We start from the raw sequence: 22,417 nt of genomic DNA, 5'->3' as shown, positions 1-22,417 counted from the left end.
CAACCTGCCTCCAGACTCAGACACGCCGCCGCCCCACCTGGGTCTTCCCTCCGCCCTCTGTCCCGCAGAGGTCCTCGCCTCGGGGCGCCTTCCCCTACTCCCCACACACAACTGGAAACTCCTACGCGCTGCGGGCTGCACACTTTGTGTTTTTACTGTTGTAGCGAGACCAGCTTCACTGTATCGCACCAGGTCTTCCAGCCTTGGTCCTTAACCATGGGGCCAGAACGGACCTATCTCGCGGTGTGGGTGCGAGGGCCGATCCCGGGGAGCGGCGGTAGGTAGCCGGGGGAGCGAGCCAGGGGAGGGCAGGGCAGGTTACCCCGCGGATCACCGGAGTTGGTGTAGGGCCCCTCCGACAGGCTCTTCGCCCTCCAACATCCGCCCAAGCCCTGCTGGTTCTGGAGGCCCAGGGGGCGGCTTGGAACCCTGGAGAGAGAACGTTGTTATGACAACACACGCGAGGCGCGGAAGCCCCAGGGGTGCCCTCCACTCCCGGCCCCGCGCCCCGCGCCTCCCCAGCATCTCCGCGCACACTTCCCGGAGTTGGGGCCCCGCGCACCGCGCACCGCGCACCGCGCACCCCGGGCCCAGGCCCCCCGACCGCGCTCACCTTCTGCAGAAATGCCATCCTCGGCCTGTACTGCTGGCCTTGGTGTCGGATCGTCATCCTGGACCCCGCGCCCAGTCGGAGCCAGGACGCCCGCGGCCGGCAGCAGGGGAAGCCCCCGGCGAAGGCGGCCGCCAGCCCCGCACGCGCCGCGGCGTCCCCGGGGGAGGAGGGCGGCCCGGAGCGCGGGGCGGGGGCGGCGGCGGGTGGCGGGAAGCGGGAGGCGGGAGGCGGGAGGCGGGAGGCGGGAGGCGGGAGGCGGGAGGCGGGAGGCGCCCCTCCAGCCGGCCTCGGCCCCCGCCCCGCCCTCGCCCCGCCCCGGGAAAGCCGCGGGGCCCCGCCAGCCAATCAGCGCGCCGCGCCGCGGGCTCATTAGCATGCGCCGCGCTGCGCCGCGCCCACCTGCCGCCAGGGGGCGGGGTCCGACGCCCGGGGGCCCCCGCGGAGCCGCAGGTGAGCCCCGCGGTCCCGGGCGCCGCCGGGGAGGCTGGGTCGCAGACAGCCGGCTTCGGACCGCATCCCTAAACCTGGGGGAAGTGAAGACCGTACACCGTGGGGTCCGGATCCCGGGCTGGCCTGCCGCCCGGTCACTACCGTGTGGCCCTCAGCAGGTTGCTTCAACTTTCTGAGCATCGGTTCCTCATCTAACCGGAGGCGAGCGGCTGAGTGGTGAGAAAGGACACCTGTCTGTTCAGGTGCTTTGAGGTCAGAAAGAAGGGCGGAGGTAACCGGCAGTGGAGTGTGGTGGCCGGTGAGGTGTGATGCTCACCTGCCAGGTGGGCTGGCTGCGCACCCTGGACTTCCCCAGCTTTAGCATCTCAAGCAAGTTATGGAAACTCTTCTGGGCTTCGTTTTCTCCATCTGATCGGTGAGGCTAGTGCATCCTCGTTATCTGTTTTTTGGAGGAGTGGGCGGGCAGGGGCGGTTTGGTTTTAAGATTACTGAGCTAATGCACGTAAAAGCGCTCAGCATAGGGACTGACATGTGGTGAGTAGCAGGTAAACCATAGTTTCTCTCATGTCTCTTGGGACGCTTTCTTAAAAATCACCATGCCTAGTGGCTCCCTTGTATGCATAGTCAGAGAGGTGTCATCTCAGAATAATATGAGAACTCTAGTAGTAGTAGTAAATGGAGGTAAGGGTGTATATGTATATAGACTCTGGAATCGGGTCATTTGGGGTCAAGTCTCAACTCTGGTACTTACTAACTAGCTGTGTGTCTTTGGGCAAGTTACTTAACCCTTCTGTGCTTCGGTTTCTGTAAAACGAAGATGGTGCAATGACTGCCTGCTTCAGACAGTTATTAAGGGGACACGAAGGAGCAAACAAATGAGTATCAGTTGTTACTATTATTAAAATTTGTATCATTAGAGACACCTGGGTGGCTCAGTGGTTGAGCCTCGGCCCTCAGCTCAGGGTGTGATGGTGGGGGTCCTGGGATGGAGTCCCGCATCAGGCTCCCCTCAGGGAGCCTGCTTCTTCCTCTGCCTACATCTCTGTGTCATTCATGAATCAATAAATAAAATATTTTAAAAATATATCTGTATCATAAAGAGTGTGTAATAGTAAACACAAAACTTGAAATGAAATTAAGCTCAACTTGACAGTTACTTCCTTCCCCTTGTTCTCAATTTCCTCATCTATAAAGGGAGGGGTAGGACTAACCAATCCCTGGCAGGGCGAGACCTCCCAGGTCAGAGACACAGGATTCTCAGGATCCAGGACGTGCCTGAGTTTCATTTCCAGAGCCGGGCAGCTGGAGCACGACACATGGAAGCCACTGTCAGAAGCGGGCAGGTGGGTAACTGCCATAAGCGGTGCCCTCAGAGATCAACTTTTCAGATAATCTGGTTCCCATTCTGGAGGAAGAACCAAGTTCCTCCCAAGCCACCAAGACATCTTAGCTCTGACTTTAAGTGCTGGAAAACGGTTCCAGAAACCAAATTCCGAAGTCTGGTTGACTCACAGGGAAATGACTTGACAAAAAAAAGCCAAGTGCTATGGCTCCCAGTCCTAGCAAGGCCACTGCATTGGTGTATGACAGCAGAGAAAGCGCTCATTTCACCCCGATTTTCAAATTTATTGGAATGGGTTGTGCAAAGTAATTACAGAGTCTATTTAAATGTGTGGGTACCTGTGGTTATTTCTTCACTATCCTCTTTTATTGCTTTCGGCTCCCTTTTTTCTTGATTAGATTGGATCATGGATTACCTATTATTGTGAGACTGTGTGTGTGTGTGTGTGTGTGTTTACTTGAGAACCAGGTTTTTCTTTCTTTTTTAAGATTTTATTTATTTATTCATGAGAGACACACAGAGAGAGGCAGAGACACAGGCAGAGGGATAAGCAGGCTCCATGCAGGGAGTCCGACGTGGGACTCGATCCCAGGTCTCCAAGATCACACCCTGGGCTGAAGGCAACGTTAAACTGCTGAGCCCCCCGGACTTCCCGAGAACCAGGTTTTTTTTTGTAAAAGTTAGGACTTTAAGACCATCTAGTTTATGGATATTTATGTTGTTTATGTGAGTTAACAGATATGAGAGGGCTCTGTAAACTAGAACAAACTTTAGGTATGTAGAATGACCACCTGCGTCACTTGACACCTCTTCTCCTGACCACTTTGTGGTCCCAAAGTGACCATATTTGGGTGGTAAATTACACACTCACCCTAATCACATGTTACTTTACACTCTAACAATAGCCTAATTGAGCCACCACCTGATTTCCTCTCTGTGGGAGACATCATGGGGCATCAGAGAGAGAATATGACCAGGACTCGGGACATGGATTCTGATCACAAATCTATTCCTGACCCATTGTGGGACTTCAAGCAAGACACATCAGCTCTCAAAGCCTCAATTCCTGGTCAGAGTCTCCAGTGCTTCCCAAAGCTTGCTCTACCAAGATGCTTCTCAGACATTAATGCACACACTAGTCTTCTGGGGATCTTGTTTAAGCGCAGATTCTTATTCAGCAGGTCACTATGAGGCTGAGATTCTGCATTCCTAACAGGCTACCCGTTGATGCCCTCCATCCGAGTAGCAGGGGTCTAAAAAAGACTTGGTCCACAGACTATAAATCAATATGACATTTAAAAAAATACAAGGAAGGGATTATAGCAAAACACATTCAGAAAATCTTATGCCTACTATACTTTAAAGGGATTGGGGTGCCTGGGTGACAGAGTCGGCTGGGCATCGGACTCTTGGTTTCAGCTTGAGTGGTGATCTCAGGGTCTTGAGATCAAGCCCCACGTCAGGCTCCATGCTTGCCGACCCACCCCCAAAATAAATAAATAAATCTTTTTTTAAAATTTTAGAAAATAAAGGGATTGTTCACTGCAGGGCCTTTAACATACTTCCAAAGAGAATGACTTTAGCAACTCGGAATAAAAGATTTTTCATAAAGACAAAAGTGTCTATTTTATAAACGGATGTAACAGAGCCAAGAGGGCAACCAGTGTTCCCAGGCTCATGCTCAATTCCTCTCCCACATGAATAGATGAAGTCTTTGATTGCTTGCCATATTTAAACCTCATTGCAGGGAAAATGTTTCACCTGCAGCTCCCTCCGCATCCCCACCCCCCGACCCTGGCTGGTATTTTGGATTATGTTGCTCCATCCATGGTTAACTGATCAGAGACACTGGAGTAGCTGACCCAGACCATCACCAGTCCATAGACTGGCCAACAACCAGTAACCTGGCCAGATGTAAAATGATGACCTAAGAAACCAGATTATCACTCTTGGAAATGGCCACTTGAGCCAGTTAGTAGGCATGGCCAAGCCTGAAAAGAAGCCCCAAGCTGGAATCAGGCCCAAGAAGAGGTAAAGCTATAGGTGAGCTGAAGTAATGAAGGAGAAAAACTGGGGAGCCTGGGGTAGATATGAGAACAGAAAAGCAGACCAGAGCAATGTGAGGGAACCCCAAGAGCTCTTAGAACCGGAAGTGTAGGCCACAGGTGGCTATTGTTGGGTCACAAAGAGAAAATCATATCATCCTTAGTTTTTGGTGGAGGTGGTGGCTCCACCATAGGAGAATGATGGAAACATGGTATGGTTGTGCTTCAGCCAGATGTTTGTGGACCAGAGGGGAAAAACATGAACTTTGCTTCCTCTCCTCCAGGAAGCCCTCAGCAAATTCGCATCCAATTTGTAGCAATAGAAAGACTTTATTGCAATCATATCTTCTCTCTGGCCAACCTCACCCTGTACCTACCCTGGTCTTGACTCCATATTTCATTTGTTTTCCTTGCCTTAATTTATAATAATTTATAATTTACCATTGTGTATTATGCATCTTCTGTATGCTGCACTGACTTAATTGTGAAAGGAGATGTGGTAAAAATAAATAAATAGATCAAATGAGAGCTAACTTAAGTGGATTCATGTCTGAATGATTGTGTCCCTGATTCCCCCTTAAATGTTGGTGTAGGCATAGATTTCATCCTACTAAAAATCAGAATGATTGGATGATAACATTGAGGACACGGTTTTCAAAGATGCAAAAGAATGGCTAATACATTAGAAAATCCCATTTGCATCCCAAAGTTCTCACCAGTCTGAGCTTAATCCTGGGCGCCTTTGAGAGTTGATCAAATGCCCACACTGAATCAGCATCTCTGGGCAAAACTCCAGTGTCAGGATTTCTAACTCCTTACAAAAGACCTCATAAGGACTAGCCACGTGAACATCTTTTTGAAAAAAAAAAAATCATTAGTTGATCCAAAAACTGTTGCCAAGGTATTGTCCATGCTCTTCCCCTGCTATGTATCATAGAAGAAATTTCTTTCAAAGTGTAGTACCAACAAAAATTTAGTCTCCCCCTCTACCCTGCAAAAAAAAAAAAAAAATTAAAACCCAAAAAACAAAAAATCCCACAATGTTTCCTTTTCCCTGATCAAGAGATATGTGTATCATGTTTCTTTTTACATCCTGATCAGCAGAACACTCCCAATCAGACATTACCCTACTCGGAGCAACGGGAATTGACATTTAATTTTTAATTTTTAATTTTTTCTCCACTCTGTTTTCCTATTTGAGTTCATATACTATTGGTTTTATTGGCTGGGGTTTTTTTTCTTTTGGTAAGCCACAACAACGTCTCTGAAGTGACTTGGGATATAAATAATTTATATATGAAATGATGAGTGGGAGGTAGCTTGATGAACTGCACAAGATGGGGGAGAAAGGAAAAAATGAGCAATCTGAACACTCTTCAAGATTCATAACTTTATCGAAATTGAACCCACATTGTTTTATTTTAGTCCACGATGCCTGCTAAAGGGAGAACAGTGTATTGAAAGGTATTTGACTTTGATAAACATCTTGCTCTCCTTACAAAACGATTGATCAGAGTACATCTGTCCATCTGAATTGATTGGCTTAGCTTGAAATAGAAGGATGTCTCATTCTGCAAGCCTGGATCTCCTCTCTCCTCCCTGCTCTTCCATCATTTCCAGGTGAGATGGGTGAGGAAGGGAGGCAGGAAGGGGGGAAGGGAGGTAGGGAGGCTGCCAGGACTTCAGGGATTTCAGAATAACCTGACCTAAGTAAGACCTCCTAGTCATCCCCAGTATGCCATGCTATAATTAGGAAAGTTTCGCTCCATCCTTTCCATCTTAAGGAGTAGAGTTCCTGCGATGGGTCCAGAGGGGAAATATCCCAGAAATACTTGTTAGAAATCGTCAAAGGGAAATATGACAATACTGTCCCATCTTCTGAACCCTCTCCCCATAAAACACCATGATCTGCCTCCCTTAAACCACAGCCAGGTTTAGCAGGGTTCTGCTAAATAATATCAATGTCCTTGCTGTTACAAGTCTCTTTTTTCCACTGTCAATAGACATGCTCACTACCAAAAGTTTAGAAATAGAGAAGAGCAAATTTAAAAAAATGTAATAGTATGTAATCTGGGAAAAGAGATTTGAATGTCCTGAAATGAAAAAGGACGTACTGGGAGGCAGGAGACACATATTCGGGTCCCAAGGCTGCTACAGCTAGCTAGAGTTGCCTGGGGCAAGTGATTTATTCTTGATTTTTTTTTCCCTTATAAAAGGAAAAGTTTGGGCCAGACACACCCACTGTTCTAACACCCAGGATCACAGAACAAACAGGAAGATCCTATATCATGACTGCCTGGGTTTACACTCCCAGTGTTATTATATATGAGTTGTTTGAGCCGAGGTAAATTTCCTGGGCTATCCGTCTTTTGTTGTCACCAACTATAAATGAAGATCTTACATATTGATGGTGTGATGAACTTTGGCTACTATTATTATCTTCAACATGGGCCAGTTGGCCTGTCCAGCCATATCTAATGTCACACAAGACCTCTTTTCTGAGAACCATATGCCCTGTGTTGTCTACACGGTTTCACCTTGAATCCCCGTGTCACTCGGGAATCTCAACTTTGTGATGTCCAAAAGTAAGTGAATAATACCCATGCATTTCAAACCTATGCCTCCTTCACTGTTCCCTATCTCAGCAAATCAGACCCATACCCACCCACTTGCTCATCCCACAAGCCTAGGAGTCGACCAGAGACCTCTTTGCCCCTTTGCCCCTTCCTTCTGAGATCTGATCAATCAAGTTATATTGACTGTCTCTTTAGTGTTTCTTTTAAAATCTACTTCTGGGATCCCTGGGTGGTGCAGCGGTTTGGCGCCTGCCTTTGGCCCAGGGCACGATCCTGGAGACCCAGGATCGAATCCCACATCAGGCTCCCGGTGCATGGAGCCTGCTTCTCCCTCTGCCTGTGTCTCTGCCTCTCTCTCTCTCTCTGTGACTATCATAAATAAAAATAAATAAATAAATAAAAAATAAAATAAAATCTACTTCTATCATCTCCCCTGCCACCAGCTCAATCCAAATTATCAGCCTCTCTTGCTTGGGCAACTACAATGATGCCTAATCAGATCACATTCATTCCTGGCCCCACACCTACTTCTAGCTTCCAATTCTTTCCTCTCATGGTGACCAGAGCAATTATTTTTAAACTCTGTATTTGGACATTTCACCCTTTTGCTTTGAGGGCCTCGATTATCCACTGTAGCTCTTAGAAAGAAGCCTATTTGTAGTGAGTGCTGCATGACCCCAAAACCCATCCCATGTCCCTCTCTCCTCATCTTTATGCCTCTGCCACAATGGCCCCCTTCCCATTTCTGGAAAATCCAAGCCTCATTCTGCCGCAGGCTGTCACGTATGGCCAAAATTCTTCTTCCCTTACCTTTTACCTGGCTAGCTTCTCATCCTTTGGGTTCTTGCCAACATGTGACTTCCTCTGGCAAAAATCTTCCGTGACTCCTCCTCCCGACTGGTCTAGGTCCTTCCATTATGCCTTTTCTGGGCCCACTTTTTTTTTTTTTTTAACTTGGTAAAGGAAAAGGTTGGATTTGCACACCCACGTTCATGGCAGCTTTGATCACAATAGTCCGGAGATGGAAGCAACCCAAGTGCCCCCTCCCTCTCATTTCTCTCCATCGATGAATAGATAAGTAAAATGTGGTCTACACATACAACAGAATATTTTTCAGCCTTTAAAGGGAAGAAAATTCTGAAACCTGCCACAGCATGGTTGACAATAACATGATTCTCTCCGTGTTGCTGGAATGTCAGTCCCAGGAGGGCAGGGGCTTGCTTCTTTTATCCGAGTACTATAGCCAGCCAGTGCTTGGCGCCATGCCTGGCTTAGAGCAGGCTTTCAATCAACACATGAGAGAAGACGGAGATTCAGAAAGACACGCAGAGAACAGACATGAGGGAACCGTGTGGCCCAAGGAGTCACAATTTCTGTCTGTTGAGCTCCAGCCCGTGAGAGGCCCAGCTGTCCCTTTGACTTTGCCACCTGCCCCTTGGATGCACGGACTTGTCACTGCAATCCCTTTACCTAGGGTGCCATGAGGGTCTTTCTGTTCCCCTGGAACGGTGCTGGAGGCATCACTTCTCCTTCAAAACCCTTCAAGGCCTTTCAGGTACTGATGACCGCAATCACAAATGCCTGTGACATCAGCCGGTTATGAGCCAGGCACTATTTTAAGTGTTTTATTATTTATTTATTTTTTTAAAAGATTTTATTTATTTATTCATTAGAGAGAGAGAGAGGCAAAGACACAGGCAGGGGGAGAAGCAGGCTCCATGCAGGGAGCCTAGTGTGAGACTCGATCCTGGGACTTCAGTATCACAGCACCTATTTTAAGTGTTTTAAAGACCGCTCACTTCATTTTCCTGACAACCCCCAGAGGGAGGTACTGTGACACAGTCCCCATTGTTCAGGCAAGAACCTGATGGGACAGACACAGAACTAGGAAGTCGCAGAGGTGAGGGATTCAAACCTGACAGTCCAGCCCCAAAGTACCAAAGTTAATACATAACTATTATACTGCGTTGCAACACCCCCCCCCCCGCCCCCCCCCACACACACCCTGGTGAGTTCGGTATAAATGTCCTGTGTAGACACAAGACACACAGCATAGCTAAATTCAGGGAAAGTTGGTTCTCCCTGCTCGAAGTGTTCTTCCTCCACTGTGGCCCTACAAGAAAGCTACAATTATGATCCCCATCTTACAGTTGAGGAAACTGAGTCAAAGAGGCTTAGAGTCACCAGCTCAGGTCACGTAGCCTTGAACAGTAAGCAGCAGAGCTGAGACTCCCCTTCACCCCCACCCCAGGCAGGCTGGTTCTAGAGTGAAAACACTCTAAACTCTGCACTGGGCTGCTTTGGCCCAAGTGGACACCAGCTGATGACCCCAAAGGACACTGGCTACCAACAGGTCCCAGCCTCTGGGGTTTTGGGGTGCCCAGTGTTCCTGTGCCGGGCACAGACTCGGTCTTCCGGACCTTCAGCCCCTTCCTTCTGCGTCTAGCAGACAGCATCGTTCCTCAGGAACAGATGGGGGAGCCCGAGCCAGCGTCCATCCTACAGTGACTTTCCAAAGCGAGGGGCTTTCCAGGGTTCCGCCCAGCTGCCTTTGGCCCCTGCCTTTCCCGGGGAGGGCTCCTTCTGGAAGGGCGCCGGAAGATGACTGATCTTGGATAAGCAAAGGAAATGAAAGCCCGAGCACCTGCGAGCATTTTGACATTTGTGGGTTTCCCTTTGTGTATTTCGACAGGCTGTGCCAGATCCCAGCCCCTCCTCCCATTTCTCTGCTCCCTCCGTCTCAACTCAGCTTCCCTGCCTCCCCTCCCCTCCCCCCTTTCCTCCCTCCTTTCTGGCTTTCTCCTTCCCCAGCAACGCTAGCTGGCACCTTGGCCTTGGAAACAGTAGCTCTGCCCCTTTGCCTCCTCTGTCTCTCTTCGGTGGGCAGCCGGCCCTGCTAGCTTCAAAGCCAAGGCTGCTCTACAGACAACAAACTTGGTTTTTTTTTTTCCAATTTGAACCCTGAGAATTTATCTTCCTCAAGGATTGCTAGCCTCCCTTCCTCCCAAACCTTCTATGACTCCCAGTTGCCTCCCCAATAAGGACCGCACCCCTCCTCCTGACATTCCAAGGCTGGCCCACCCGCACCAACACTCCCCAAGACCCTGTTCTACTATGGTCAGTTCACGTGACTTGCTTCCTCCCCCCACTCCCTGCACATGTTTTGTTTTGTTTTTAAGATTTTATTTATTCATGAGAAAGAGAGAGAGAGAGAGAGAGAGGCAGAGACACAGGCAGAGGGAGAAGCAGGCTCCATGCAGGGACTCAATCCCGGGACTCCAGGATCAGGCTCCGGCTGAAGGCGGCGCTAAACCGCTGTGCCACCTGGGCTGCCCACCCCCACCCCCACCCCACCCCCGCACATGTTGAACCTGCTTTTGGCTCTGGCCTCTCCCTCTGCCTGAATCCCCTCCACCCCATCTTCTGCAGTTGCTGCAACCCCAAAGCCCTGCTTTGGGAAGGTCTCCCTGCACCCCCATCAGAGCCACGTTTCATTCTTCTTCTTTGGCCCTGGTGCCTGCCTGCTTGTGACACTGGCTGCACCCAGAGCGCCACATCCTCTCTGGACTGCAAGCGTCCCCAGGGGTATAGCCGGTGGCTCCAACCACTGCCTCACACCCCTCACCCTGCCCCTGCATTGCACACTTCTCCACGACCCACCTCTGCCCGGCTCTAGAAACCCCCTTCCTAAACCGACTCCCCTCTGTCCTGCCTCAATTCCTCTCCCTGCAGAACTCTAACTCCCAGGACACCACCTCTCTACTTTTCCCCTTCCCCCCACCCCCTCGGCCCCTAGGCCACAGCACTGGTTCCCTGCTTCCTCGACACAGTTCCCTCTGCAGTTCTCCTACACATCAGCCCTGCTCTCTTCTCAGGCCTGACCAAACCTCCATCAGTCTCATTCTCCACAGGCCACATGGCATTAGTTTGGCTAAGCAGCTGGCAGCCTTGACCCCCTCCCCACCTCACCCCCTCCTCACACTCATCTCTGAGAGGGTAAGCTACGGTTCTCCTGCTTAAGGCCACCGTGTCCAGCTGTGTGTGCTCTTGGGTCTGCTTCTTACTCTCTCCTCTATGACCTTGCTCCATCCTGGTACTCTCTGCCTCTGTCTCTGTCTCTGTCTCTGTCTCTGTCTCCATCTCTTCCCTTGGCTACGGGCCTTGCCAAGAATGGTCTGGTAAGGCCGATGGTATGGATTGAATTGTGTCTCCCTTGCCCCAAAAGACATGTCCAAGTCCTGATACCCAGCAGTTCAAAATGTGACCTTATTTGGAAATGGGGACTCTCCAGAGGAAATTCAGTTAAAATGAGGTCAGGTGGGCCCTAACCCACTATGATTGGTGCCCTTATCAAAGGGGGAAGTTTGGACAGAGGGAAGTCAATGTGAAGACACACAGGGAGAAGAGGGCCAGGCGGGTGGAGTGATGCATCCACAAGCCAAGGGGTGCCAAGAAGTGCTGGCAAACACCAGAGGCCCAGCAAAGGGGGACTCTCCCCTGAAGTGTAGCCCTGTCCACACCTTGACTTAGAACTTGCAGCCTTCAGCACTGAGACAGTGCATTTCTGTTGCATCGAGTCACCCAGTTTTTGTACTTTGTTAGGGCAGCCCTGGGAAACTCTTGTAGGTGGGGGTGCTGACCCTAGGAAGGGCTTCAGCATCTCCTTGCCATGAGGCTAGGGGTCTGATAATACCAGCTGAATGTGGAGCCTCCCTAAGAGCCCGCTGGAATACTAAGTGCCTCCCTACTGAGTTAAAATTGTGCTCTTGGGACGCCTGGGTGGCTCAGTGGTTGAGCGTCTGCCTTTGATCCCGGGGTCCTGGGATTGAATCCTGCTTCGGGCTCCCCACAGGGAGCCTGCTTCTCCCTCTGTCTGTGTCTCTGCCTCTCTCTGTGTCTCTCATGAATGAATAAATACAAATCTTAAAAAAAAATAATTGTCCTCTCAACTGGCTCTAGTAACCCCAGAGTTCCATACCATGTGGTAATATATAAACCTGAGGTTCCCCCCAAGACATATCCTAAGTACACTCAAATCCCCAGCTCCAACCCCAGGACCTAATGCCAGCAGGCTCCCGGGGCTATGCACAGAGTCAGTCGATTCTGGCCAGCGAGGGTAGCAGGCAGCAGCAGCCCATGGAGAGTTTGGGGTTGTGAGGGGCATCCCCAAGCCTGGCATGGCTCTTCTGCACATCCATGCAGGCCGGCCCATGGCACACATTCAGTCTCATGCCCCGGTAAAGATAACCACGCAAAAGCGAGTGATGTGCCGGGGGGTTCTGCAGACCGTTTCCCAGGGGTGACTCATAGTTCTGCAGAGAGTTGCAGGCTGGAACAAGAGCCTGTGCTTTCTTTCCCTTCTTCTGTCTTTCCAGGAAAGACAGGAAGCCCTTGGAACAGGACGTAAAAGCAATTCTTTTTCATCTAGCCTGGCATCCTGCTTCCAGATGCAAGAGGCCAAGCAGGCCGCAGGGATGACATTCAAGTGACCATGACCACGATGTTCCTATTTGAAAACAGGAGCCCAGCAACCGTACTCCTCCTCCCCTGTCCAGGCCTTTAAAGTGGTCTGATAATACATTCTGATTTTATCCGTCTTCCTCACTAGATGTCAGCATCTCGGAAGCAGGGAACCTGTCCTATTAATCTTTAGGGGCTGAGATTCTGTTCCTAGCAGGACGTCAAAAAATGTGTGGTAAAATGAAATTTTTAAAAATATTTATTTATTTATTTTAAAGGAGATGGAGGGTGAGAGGAAGAGAGAGAAGGAGAGAATTCCAAGCAGACTCCCCACGGGACGCAGAGGCAAATGGGGGCTCCATGTCACCACCCTGAGATCATGACCTGAGCCGAAATCAAGAGTCAGATGCTTAACGGAGTCACCCGGGGACCCTGGTAAATTTGTTTTATTTATTTTATTTATTTATTTTATTTATTTATTTATTTATTTATTTATTTATTTATTTATTTTTGGTAAATTTAATTTTTAAAACAGTTATTGAGTTAGCAGGTCAATGGTGGAGCAAAGTGCCACAAAAGACCTACTCAGTGGAGGTTTGCCTGCCACCCATTCTATCAGGCTCCTTCTTGCACTCTGCATGGTGACCGTCTTTAAAAAAAAAAATTTTTTTTTTTTAGGACTCCTGGGTGGCTCAGCGGTTGAGCGCCTGCCTTCAGCTCAGGGTGTGATCCTGGAGACCCGGGATCGAGTCCCACGTCGTGCTCCCTGCATGGAGCCTGCTTCTCCCTCAGCCTGTGTCTCTGCCTCTCTCTCTCTCTGTCTCATGAATAAATAAATAAAATCTTAAAAAAAATTTTGCAGACAAGTTGTTGCCTTACTTCCAAGGTGGTCACTCCCATCCTGCCAAGTTGGTGCTGGCTCTTGGGTGGAGGCTTCGGTTCTTCTTTACATGGACCCCTGCATGGGCCCCTGCATGGGGCTGCCTGAGTGTCCTCACGGTATGGTGGCTGGCTTCTCCTCCAATGAGGGATCCAAGAGAGCAAGGCAGAGACACAGAGCATGGTATTATGAAACTTCATGCCACAAAAACCCATCAGTTACACAGGCTGGCCCTGTTCATTTGGGGAGGGGTTACCCAATGGTAGAGACTCACAGGGGGCCATCCTGGAGGCTGGCGACCACAAGTCCTCAATTGGGTAGCAAAGACATGATGAGTTCCATAGGAGTTCAGGTTAGAGGGAGAAAAATGAAATGCTCGAGAATGTTTGAATTTTTTTTTTTTAAGCTAGATCTTGACCATTTCTTTTCTTCTCATATTCCTTACGTCTGTTAGCACTTGGGAAGAGAGGATGGTATGACTTTTACAACCATAAGGGTGAGAGGGAGGCAGGAATTATGGAGAAAAGCTAAGAAGGGGTGAGCAGGACCTGTTTAGGGGATCGTAAGGGAGAGACTGACACTGGGGGGGGGGGCGTGAAAAAAGTCTAGAAACAAAGAAGCAGCTGGCTTTGCTCAGAAGAACCCCAAAGCCAAGTAAATAGGCTGCGGTAGGAAGTAAATGTTGAGGGCATCAGGCTTCGGCTAAGCACATTTTCAAAATGCCTGCAGGCTTGTTTGATGTGGGGGAGTTGAGGCTGGGTGACGGATTTTTGAAGGTGAAAAATACTCTCCTCTAAGGGACATTCACTTCAATGTGAGCACGCCCTGGCGAGGTCAAGGCAATACCAGGAAATGGACTTTAATAGCTTCCTTATATCAGGGTAGGAAGCTTCAAGCTGATAAGAACTGCGAATCAAGTATCCCACTTGGAGGAGGAGCCTCCCCAAAGGAAGCGTTGGAGTGGGAGATAGTCTGTGTTTACACAGCACACCAGAGATGTCTGCAGTTTATACAAACTGTACATCCTCAGGCCTGCAGAAGATAGACCCGCCTCATCTAGAAAAACCCATGTCAGCTGCCCAGCCAGCACTGGGAGGAAGTGCCTGCCCAGACCCACCCTGCCAGGAGCCTCAGAGCTGCCTGGACACACCGGGGGCTGGATCTTTCTTGCACACTCTTGCCCCCATGCTGGACACTGCAGTGCTGGGTAGGACCATGATGGTCACTTACGTATCCCTTTCATGTCCTGAATGGACCTACCTGTTGAGCCCTTCCAGTTATTCCCATCAGCATTAGAGAGGCCCTCGTGACCACCCTAAGACATGACTTTGGTCCACATATCAAGACAATAATAAAATCTAATGTTTGTAGATCAGTGTCCTCAAGAGCTCTGAGGTTGAGGCTGAGGGATTTGCAGGCCCTGGAGCGGTCCGTGAGCTGAGAGAGGAGGCGTGGGCCATGCATTTCTGGATTTGAATCAGCACCAGTCCTTGAGCCTGACCTCGGCGAGTGCATTTTACCGCTTAGAGCTTCAGTTTCCCCTTCTGAGAAATGGGGAGAAGGCTAACAGATGAGGAGCTCTTGGACAGTGCCTAGCATCTGGCAAGAGTTGGTAGACGATGACCACCACTGTAATCTCATTTATTAGTCCATTATTCCTCCATGCCTCCTGGGCTTCATCTGGATGTTATAATCCAGCCCAGAAGGCCTTCCTTCCCAACCCCCTCTTCTTCTTTCAAAGCTGTGATTCCAGGGGCGCCTGGATGGCTCAGTCACTGAAGTGTCTGATTTTGGCTCAGGTCATGATCTCAGGGTCCTGGGATGGAGCCCTACTTTGGGCTCATGCTGAGTGGGGAATCTGCTTGTCCCTCCCCCTATGCCTCCCCCCCGCCCATTTGTGCTCTCTCTCTCTTAAATAAATAATCTTAAAAACAAAAACAAAAACAAAAGCCCTGTGCTTCCAGAGAGGCCCCACACAGAGCTCCCTGGCTGGCTGAGATTCTCAAAGGTCTGGGCAGCTGTCCCTGCTGCCACCACTTAGCACAGTAATGGCTGGTTGACCAGTCGGCTGTGCCCACTGTAAGCTCCTCATAAACTCATTCTCCTCATGTTCTCCCACATGTAGCACACATGCGCCTGGTCCAAGCAGGCACTCCCCACATGTCCAGACAATGCATTGTGGGGTGTGTTTCACAGTGCCAGGCCAGATCCAACTGTGTGCCAACAGCCCCAGGAGGCTTGCTTTTGACCTGGGCCATTGGCATGTGGAGACAGGAGATGACAGCAATTAGGGGGGCCCAAGGAGCAGCTTCCTTTCCAGCAGAGCCTTCCCCCTTCCATCTAACAAAATGTGAATTCACAGTAGAAGTAATGCTTTTCCCAGAGAATATGTCAGGGGTATGAAAAACTAGCCAGGGAATGGAAGGTTAGACCTTTCCTCTGGCTTGTAAAAAGTCCTTAACTCTGCTCCAGCCTAGACCCAGCACCCCAAAGGGTTCCCTAGAGCTAAGGAGTGTCTTCTACAATCTCAGAAACTCTGGGCAAAGTCCAGGGTCACCACGTGATTCAGAGGGTGGAGTGGGTGTTATAAATTCTACATTTGTATAAAAAAAAAACCATAAAAAACACAGTCTCCCAGGCCTGGATTCAGCCATTTGTCTTAGGGGAATGGCTTTCTGATAAGCACCAGCATCCTCCTGGTCTCTTAAGCCATCCCATGTTAACCAGGTCCCCCAAGCGTACGGCCCCCAAACCTCCCACCATCTAGCCCCTTTCCTTACCCTCACTCAGAAGAGCCTCATCACTTTCTAATCCCTGCCGGGTCTCTGGATGGTTCTCTTCACTTCCAGGCTAGCCAGGTGCTATCACTCACACCTCAATTACCACAGCCATCTCCAAACTGCTTTTCCTGGCTGCTGTCTCTTCCCTCTCTGTCCCCTCATGGGCTCCATCTGGAGTGACAGGACACAGGTCACCCACCCCTTGCTTAGAAATACTCCAGTACCAGGCACCTGGGTGGCTCAGTAGGTTAAGTGTCTGAGTCTTGATTTTGACTTAGGTCATGATCTTAGGGTTGTGAGATTGAGCCCCACGAAAGGCTCCACACTCAGCAGGGAGTCTGCTTAGGATTCTCTTTCTCCCCCTGCCCCACCTGGTGCTTCTGTGCTGCTCTAAATAAATTAATAAACAAACAAACAAATAAATAAAATCTTTAAAAAAAAATACCCAGTGGCTCCTCTTTGGCCACAGAATAAAATCATAACATTGTAACCCGGGATCCAAGCCCTTCCCAACCTGATTCCACTATGCCTCTTCAACCTCAACTGGTTGGTTCTGATCAAACCAGCTCCTGTGTTGTCCTGGACACACACCAGGTGCATACCCACCTGCCTGGAATGCTATTCCTCACCCCTTTCCTTGTAACCAGCCATTGAAGGTTTCTGTCTATTTCCCATGGGTTGGCCTGGGAATTAACCACTAGCTCCATGTAGCTCTTGAGCACTTGAAATGTGGCTACCGACACTAAGGAACTTAATTTTAATTTTTTAAAAAGATTTTATTTATTTATTCATGAGAGACACAGAGAGAGAGAGAGAGGCAGAGAGATAGGAAGAGAGAGAAGCAGGGTTTCTGAGGGGAACCTGATGAGGGACTTGATCCCAGGACCCCAGGATCATGCCCTGGGCTGAAGCAGATGCTCAACCATTGAGCCACCCAGGGGCCCCAGGAACTTCATACTTCAATTTTTTTTTATTTTAATTAATTTGGAGACTGATATTCAACTCACTTATTGGAAAATATTTGTGTTTGGAATCTACTTTTGTGAATCTACTTCTTCCACTCTAAATTTTATGAAATCTAAACACAGACCAGATAGATATCTCTGATGACAATTCAGCCTCTGAATTGAGATTGCCATGAATGTAAAACGCACACTGGGTTTTTAAGACTTTGTACAAAAAAAGAAGAATATAAGATATCTCATTAATAATCTTTATATCAATTATGTGTTGAAATGATTTTGGGGGTATATTGGGCTTAATAAACTAGATTGTTAAAATCAATTTCACTCCTTTCTTTTTTCTTTTTTTTTTTTTTTTTTACTTTTCTAATGTGGCTGCTAGAAAATTTACAATTACATATGTGGCTTGCATTATATTTCTCTTTAACAGCCATACTCTAGACTCCAGATCCCTGAAGCCATGATCAGTATAGTTCATTTAAAACTAGCATATGTGGGCTGCCTGGATGGCTCAGTTGGTTAAGCATCTGACTCTTGATTTTGGCTCAGGTCATTATCTCAGTCAGGGTCATGAGATTAAGCCCATGCCCTCTCCCCTGCCTTTTGGGCTCCATGCTTAGTAGGGAGTCTGCTTGAGATTCTCTCTCTCTCTGCCCCTCTCCCTACTTGCTATAAACAAACAAACAAACAAAATCTTTTTTTAAGTGCTAAAAAAATTAGCATATGTAACTTTGCATTAAAACATTTTTTTAATATTTATTTGAGAGAGAGAAAGCGTGCACACTAGTAGGGGGGAAGGGCAGAGGGAGAGAGAGGGAGAAGCAGACTCCCCACTGAGAGGGAGCCCAACTTGGAGCTCAGTCCTAGGACCCCGAGATCATGACCTGAGCCAAAGGCAGACATTTAACCCACTGAGCCACCCAGACGCCCCTAAAAATACCTTTATATAACAAAATCCTTTTAACAGCTTTTAACCCCCAATGCCTCGAAGCAAATGCTACTATTATCTGACAGCTATTTGGGGCCAGGTCCTTTGTGATGTTTTACATATGTGATGACACTTAATCCTCCCAGTAACCCAGGGAGGCGTGGGCATAATTGGCTCCATTTTTCAGATAAGGAAAATGAATGAAGCTCGGAGAGTTTAGGTGGTTCATGCCAGGATCCTGATGATAGATGGATACAAGAGATAGCAGAGCTGGTATTATGAGCCCACACATGCCCAGTTCTTGCTGATGTTCTGTGTGACCCCGGCTCATGCCTGATGAGAATGGGCACCCACTAAGTATCCGCCGTCACTCAAGTTGGAGTTTTTCATGACACTTACGGACAAACTCCACCATCCTGTTGGCCTCTCTGAGAGCAGGCTACTTGACTGACATCCATCATGTGACGGTGTGTCCTAATTGCCCCACCCCACACATGCCCTCCAGCTAATTCAAGGCACTCAGTAACCCATACTGTGATATTACCTAGCCATTCCAAGTTAGCATAGTAGGTAGCAAGGTCTGGGTCCCTGGTTCTGACAAGTCTGGCTGAGCCGAAAATGTGCTCCCTATTCCTTGTATAGATCCCTCCAGTGCTGGAGGGCAGCAAACCCAGCTGGTCACCCTTAGAAATGCAGGAAAGTGTCTTGGAAGTAGGCACATGGTTGCATAGGCCTTTAAATTGCATACAGTTAGCGAGCCTTGCAATAGGACACAAAATAAGTTAGCTGTGTCCCTTGCCTCAAAAGGCCCACATTCTTGAGCAGTAGGTGAGAGAGGGACAATCTCAGCCTAGCATCACCTGTACTGTGACGGGGCGGAGCGAGGATGCTGTAGGACCACAGGGGCCAGGTACTTCCTTTGACCAACCTGGGGAGGGAAAGAGGGATGGGAAGGGCCGGGAGGAGTAAGGAAGCAAGGGAGCTGGGGAGAGGAGGATGGGAGATGGGGGAAGATAGTCTGGAGACCCAAACAGGGAGAACTTCAAGTGTTTCCACCACTGCTGGCCAAACTGGAAATATGGCTGGTACTGCGAGAACAGGCGTGAATTTTACCAAAAGAATAAATTGCCAAAAGAAACATCTCCCTAAGAAAATGCGATTATTTCACAAGAGGGTTTACTGCAGGTTGGACAGAAACACCTCCTAGCAGGCTGTCAATGAAGTACCCATGGGATGCCTGGGTGGCTCAGCGGTTGAGCCCCTGCCTTTGGCTTGGGGTTTAATCCTGGAGTCCTGGGATTGAGTCCCGCATCAAGCTCCCTGCTGGGAGCCTGCTTCTCCCTCTGCCTGTGTCTCTGCCTCTTTCTGTGTCTCATGAATAAATAAATAAAATCTTAAAAAAAAAGTGCCCACTATTATTATTTGCTCCATGATTTATGGAGAAGGTTAAATAACTAGGAGTAAGGCCATGGAGGAGCAAATCTTCTGGGGACCCAAGACAGAAATGGAGGTCTAGAGTTCATTCAGATTTTCCATCAGAACTCACTCTACCTTCCCCTCTGTGAGTCCGTTGGGTCAAGTATGCTTGTCCCAGGGGAAGTTAAATAGCCCCCAATCCCAAATCCTTAATTGTAACAAATTAGCATCCATGCTATGTGATTCTTCGAGAGAAAACTGCCTAAGGCAATAGGTGTTAATCTTTCTAAATCTGAGCACCTAGCCCCTTCTGCCCTCCTAAATGCACAGAGTTCTGAAATTACAGAGGATGAGCTCACCTAAAGGGCATCACACCCTGCCTGGGGCAGTCCCGCACAGCTCCCTCTCCTCTTAGAGCTGGGTTTAACTTCTGGAAGCCCTTAGCAGAAATCCAGGGTGAGGGAACGACTGAGGACTGTATCTGCTAGTCTATAAAGCACTCATTGATTGACTTCTTGCCCAGAGTGGCCTTGGGCAGGGCAGTGATAACCCCAAAACTTTGCAGGCTTCTACCAGAGGGATACAAAAGTTCCCAACCAAGGACTGGCTCATGGATGACTTAAATGCAGTATTTTCAGCCATTTTCTCCCCTGGGATCCACTTCAAGAGCCTGGGAACTTGACCATTTCTGAGGTTTCGTTTAAGCTCCATGTCTGTAAAATGGGGGCAATTTAGAGCCCCCTAGCAAGTACTGCCCTTAGCTCTGGGCAAGAGAAGTCTTTACTCCACCTGTGCTTTAGAGAGTCCTGCTCTGGCTCTTTCCTGGTGCTGTCCCTACTTGAAAGATAAGACCAAGGGACCCACCCAGCAGCTGGGCTTCTCCCAGAACAAAAGCCAGGTACCCAGGATGCCAAAGTACCTTATTCAAGCAGGCCAACTCTGTTTCCCTGAATGTGGCTCTGTCCTCAGGGGCGACTGCACCACTGGTGTGCCCATTGTTAGGCCCAAGGGCTGTCCAGTGGTGTCTGTTGGTGGGGGTGCGGTCAGTGCATGGGCTTGTCGGCAGAGGTATCCACATGCATGTCCACGAGGCATCCCTCATTATCCGTGACTTTCGTGACAAAGACACCATTTCATCAATTGGACAATTAAACATTTGACAAAAGGATACATGGTGACATGACTAAAAGCCTGCTCTGTTATTTTCTATAACTTCCCCCCAAAGACTCTAAGATTACTAGGTCTGCTTTACAGATTGGAAAACAAAGCCCATGCTCTTAATTCACTGTGCCAACATCTCCACTTGAACCTCTGCTCTCTGAGCTGATTCCTTACACTCCCAGTACTGATGGGAACTAACAAATCCTGCCCTTCTTCAGAGTTCAAATTTGGGGGGTAGTCCCCAATATACATGTATTTTCTCATTGTTGTATTAGATTCTTTTGACCAGAAAGAGGTCCTGTTTTGGGGCGGGGGGCACATCAGATGCTATGAATGAATCTGAGCAGAATACGTTGAAACTCAGAGAGAAGAGCTCAGGAAAGATCAGGAGACTATTCTGACCAGGATAACATGGCTAAATCTTCAAAGCATTCTTAAGGAAGTTTGGATGCTCCTTCTTCAAATAGTCTAAAACTGAAACTCTCATTTCTGGACAGAGATTGAGTGTGTTTGTTCTATAATCTGATTCTCAGGACAAATCTTTATGCATAAATGCTCCCATTTTACAGATACAAAGGGCGAGCCTAGGGGCAGTGGAGGGGGGCGGGGTTGGGGGAGCTCAGCAGTTTAGCGCCAGCTTCAGCCCAGGGCGTGATCCTGGAGACCCAGGATCCAGTCCTACGTCAGGCTCCCTGCATGGAGCCTGCTTCTCCCTCTGCCTGTGTCTCTACCTCTCTCTCTCTCTCTGTGTGTGTCTCTCATGAATAAATAAATAAAATCCTTAAAAAAATAAAGGGCGAGCCTCGACTATGTTGAGTTCTCACCGAGTTCTGCACCCATATTACATTCCGTCTCTGGGAAACCAGCAAAGCGACCGGCACACAATCTGATATGATTTGTATGATTTAGGCAGAAAAGAGGATGACCTCACTACTTAAGAGATTTTTTTTTTTTTTTTACAGTTCTGTGTATTAGCAAAGACAGAGGGAAAACAATCCTAAGTGCAAAATTGCTTGACACAAAATTGCTTGACAAGGGGAGCAGCTTCCACCTTGCTTTTATTTCGTCCTCCCATCGTTTCCTGGGAATGCCTGCATACCCCTCCCAACAGCCAAGAGAAAGCTAATGACTAAAGCAAGATATAGAGACCTTGGTGACAATGCTTCAGCTTCCAGACCTTCGATTCTGTGATTCTGACTCAGCAGCTGCCTTTCCCTGAATCTGACCATGAGCTAAGCTTGCTTTTCCTTAGCAGCTGACACAGGAGTTTGGAGGCAGAGGTGTGGGTGACATCATTTGCTTCAGGAGTCCGGCTGCCACATTCTGACAAAGTCTGCACAGACCATTACTTCTCTGGGTGAGCTCTTACTGCTCAATGGTCAACTTGACCAGCTGACCCACCCTCGTATTCATACTGAGGAAAAGGCCGGATCTACAGGCCAGGCCATGACGTGTGATGCTACCTGGCTAGCCAGTTGGCCAGGAGTGTGGTTCCTGAAAGCAGCAGGTCTGAGCCTGCAATCGGGTGTTCTGTTTGAAAAAAAAAAACAAAAAAAAAAACACCCCAGCTTCCACCAGGTTGGGAGCAGAGGATTCTGAGATGCAGGAAGAAATGGAGATTTTGCAGCCTTAAATCTCTCTGGAGAAACAGAACTTATGTTAAAGATACCTGTGTCTGGCAAGGGGCAGTCCATTTACAGGCAATAAAACTAAAAGTATCCCTCATCTTTGAAAGCTCTGAGGGAAAATAAAGGAGAAGGACCGAGCAGGATGTTTTGAGTTTCTCAGAAAGAATCTCAGATTT

General features: G+C 48.7%; 1 long non-coding RNA gene across 1 annotated transcript; it reads left to right on the top strand.

The window, feature by feature from the left end:
- Window positions 1–1,028: 1,028 nt before the first annotated feature.
- LOC111097330 lies at window positions 1,029–13,212 on the top strand. Its single transcript, XR_005364285.1, has 5 exons — window positions 1,029–1,478; window positions 5,876–6,070; window positions 6,667–7,035; window positions 12,765–12,921; window positions 13,165–13,212. It is a non-coding gene; the product is annotated as an uncharacterized LOC111097330 (long non-coding RNA).
- Window positions 13,213–22,417: the final 9,205 nt, after the last annotated feature.

This window comes from Canis lupus, chromosome 9 (genome assembly GCF_011100685.1).
Source record: "Canis lupus familiaris isolate Mischka breed German Shepherd chromosome 9, alternate assembly UU_Cfam_GSD_1.0, whole genome shotgun sequence".
Taxonomy (NCBI): Eukaryota; Metazoa; Chordata; class Mammalia; order Carnivora; family Canidae; genus Canis; species Canis lupus.
Note: the sequence above shows the minus strand (reverse complement) of the source record. Positions and strands in the feature narration are given on the sequence as shown.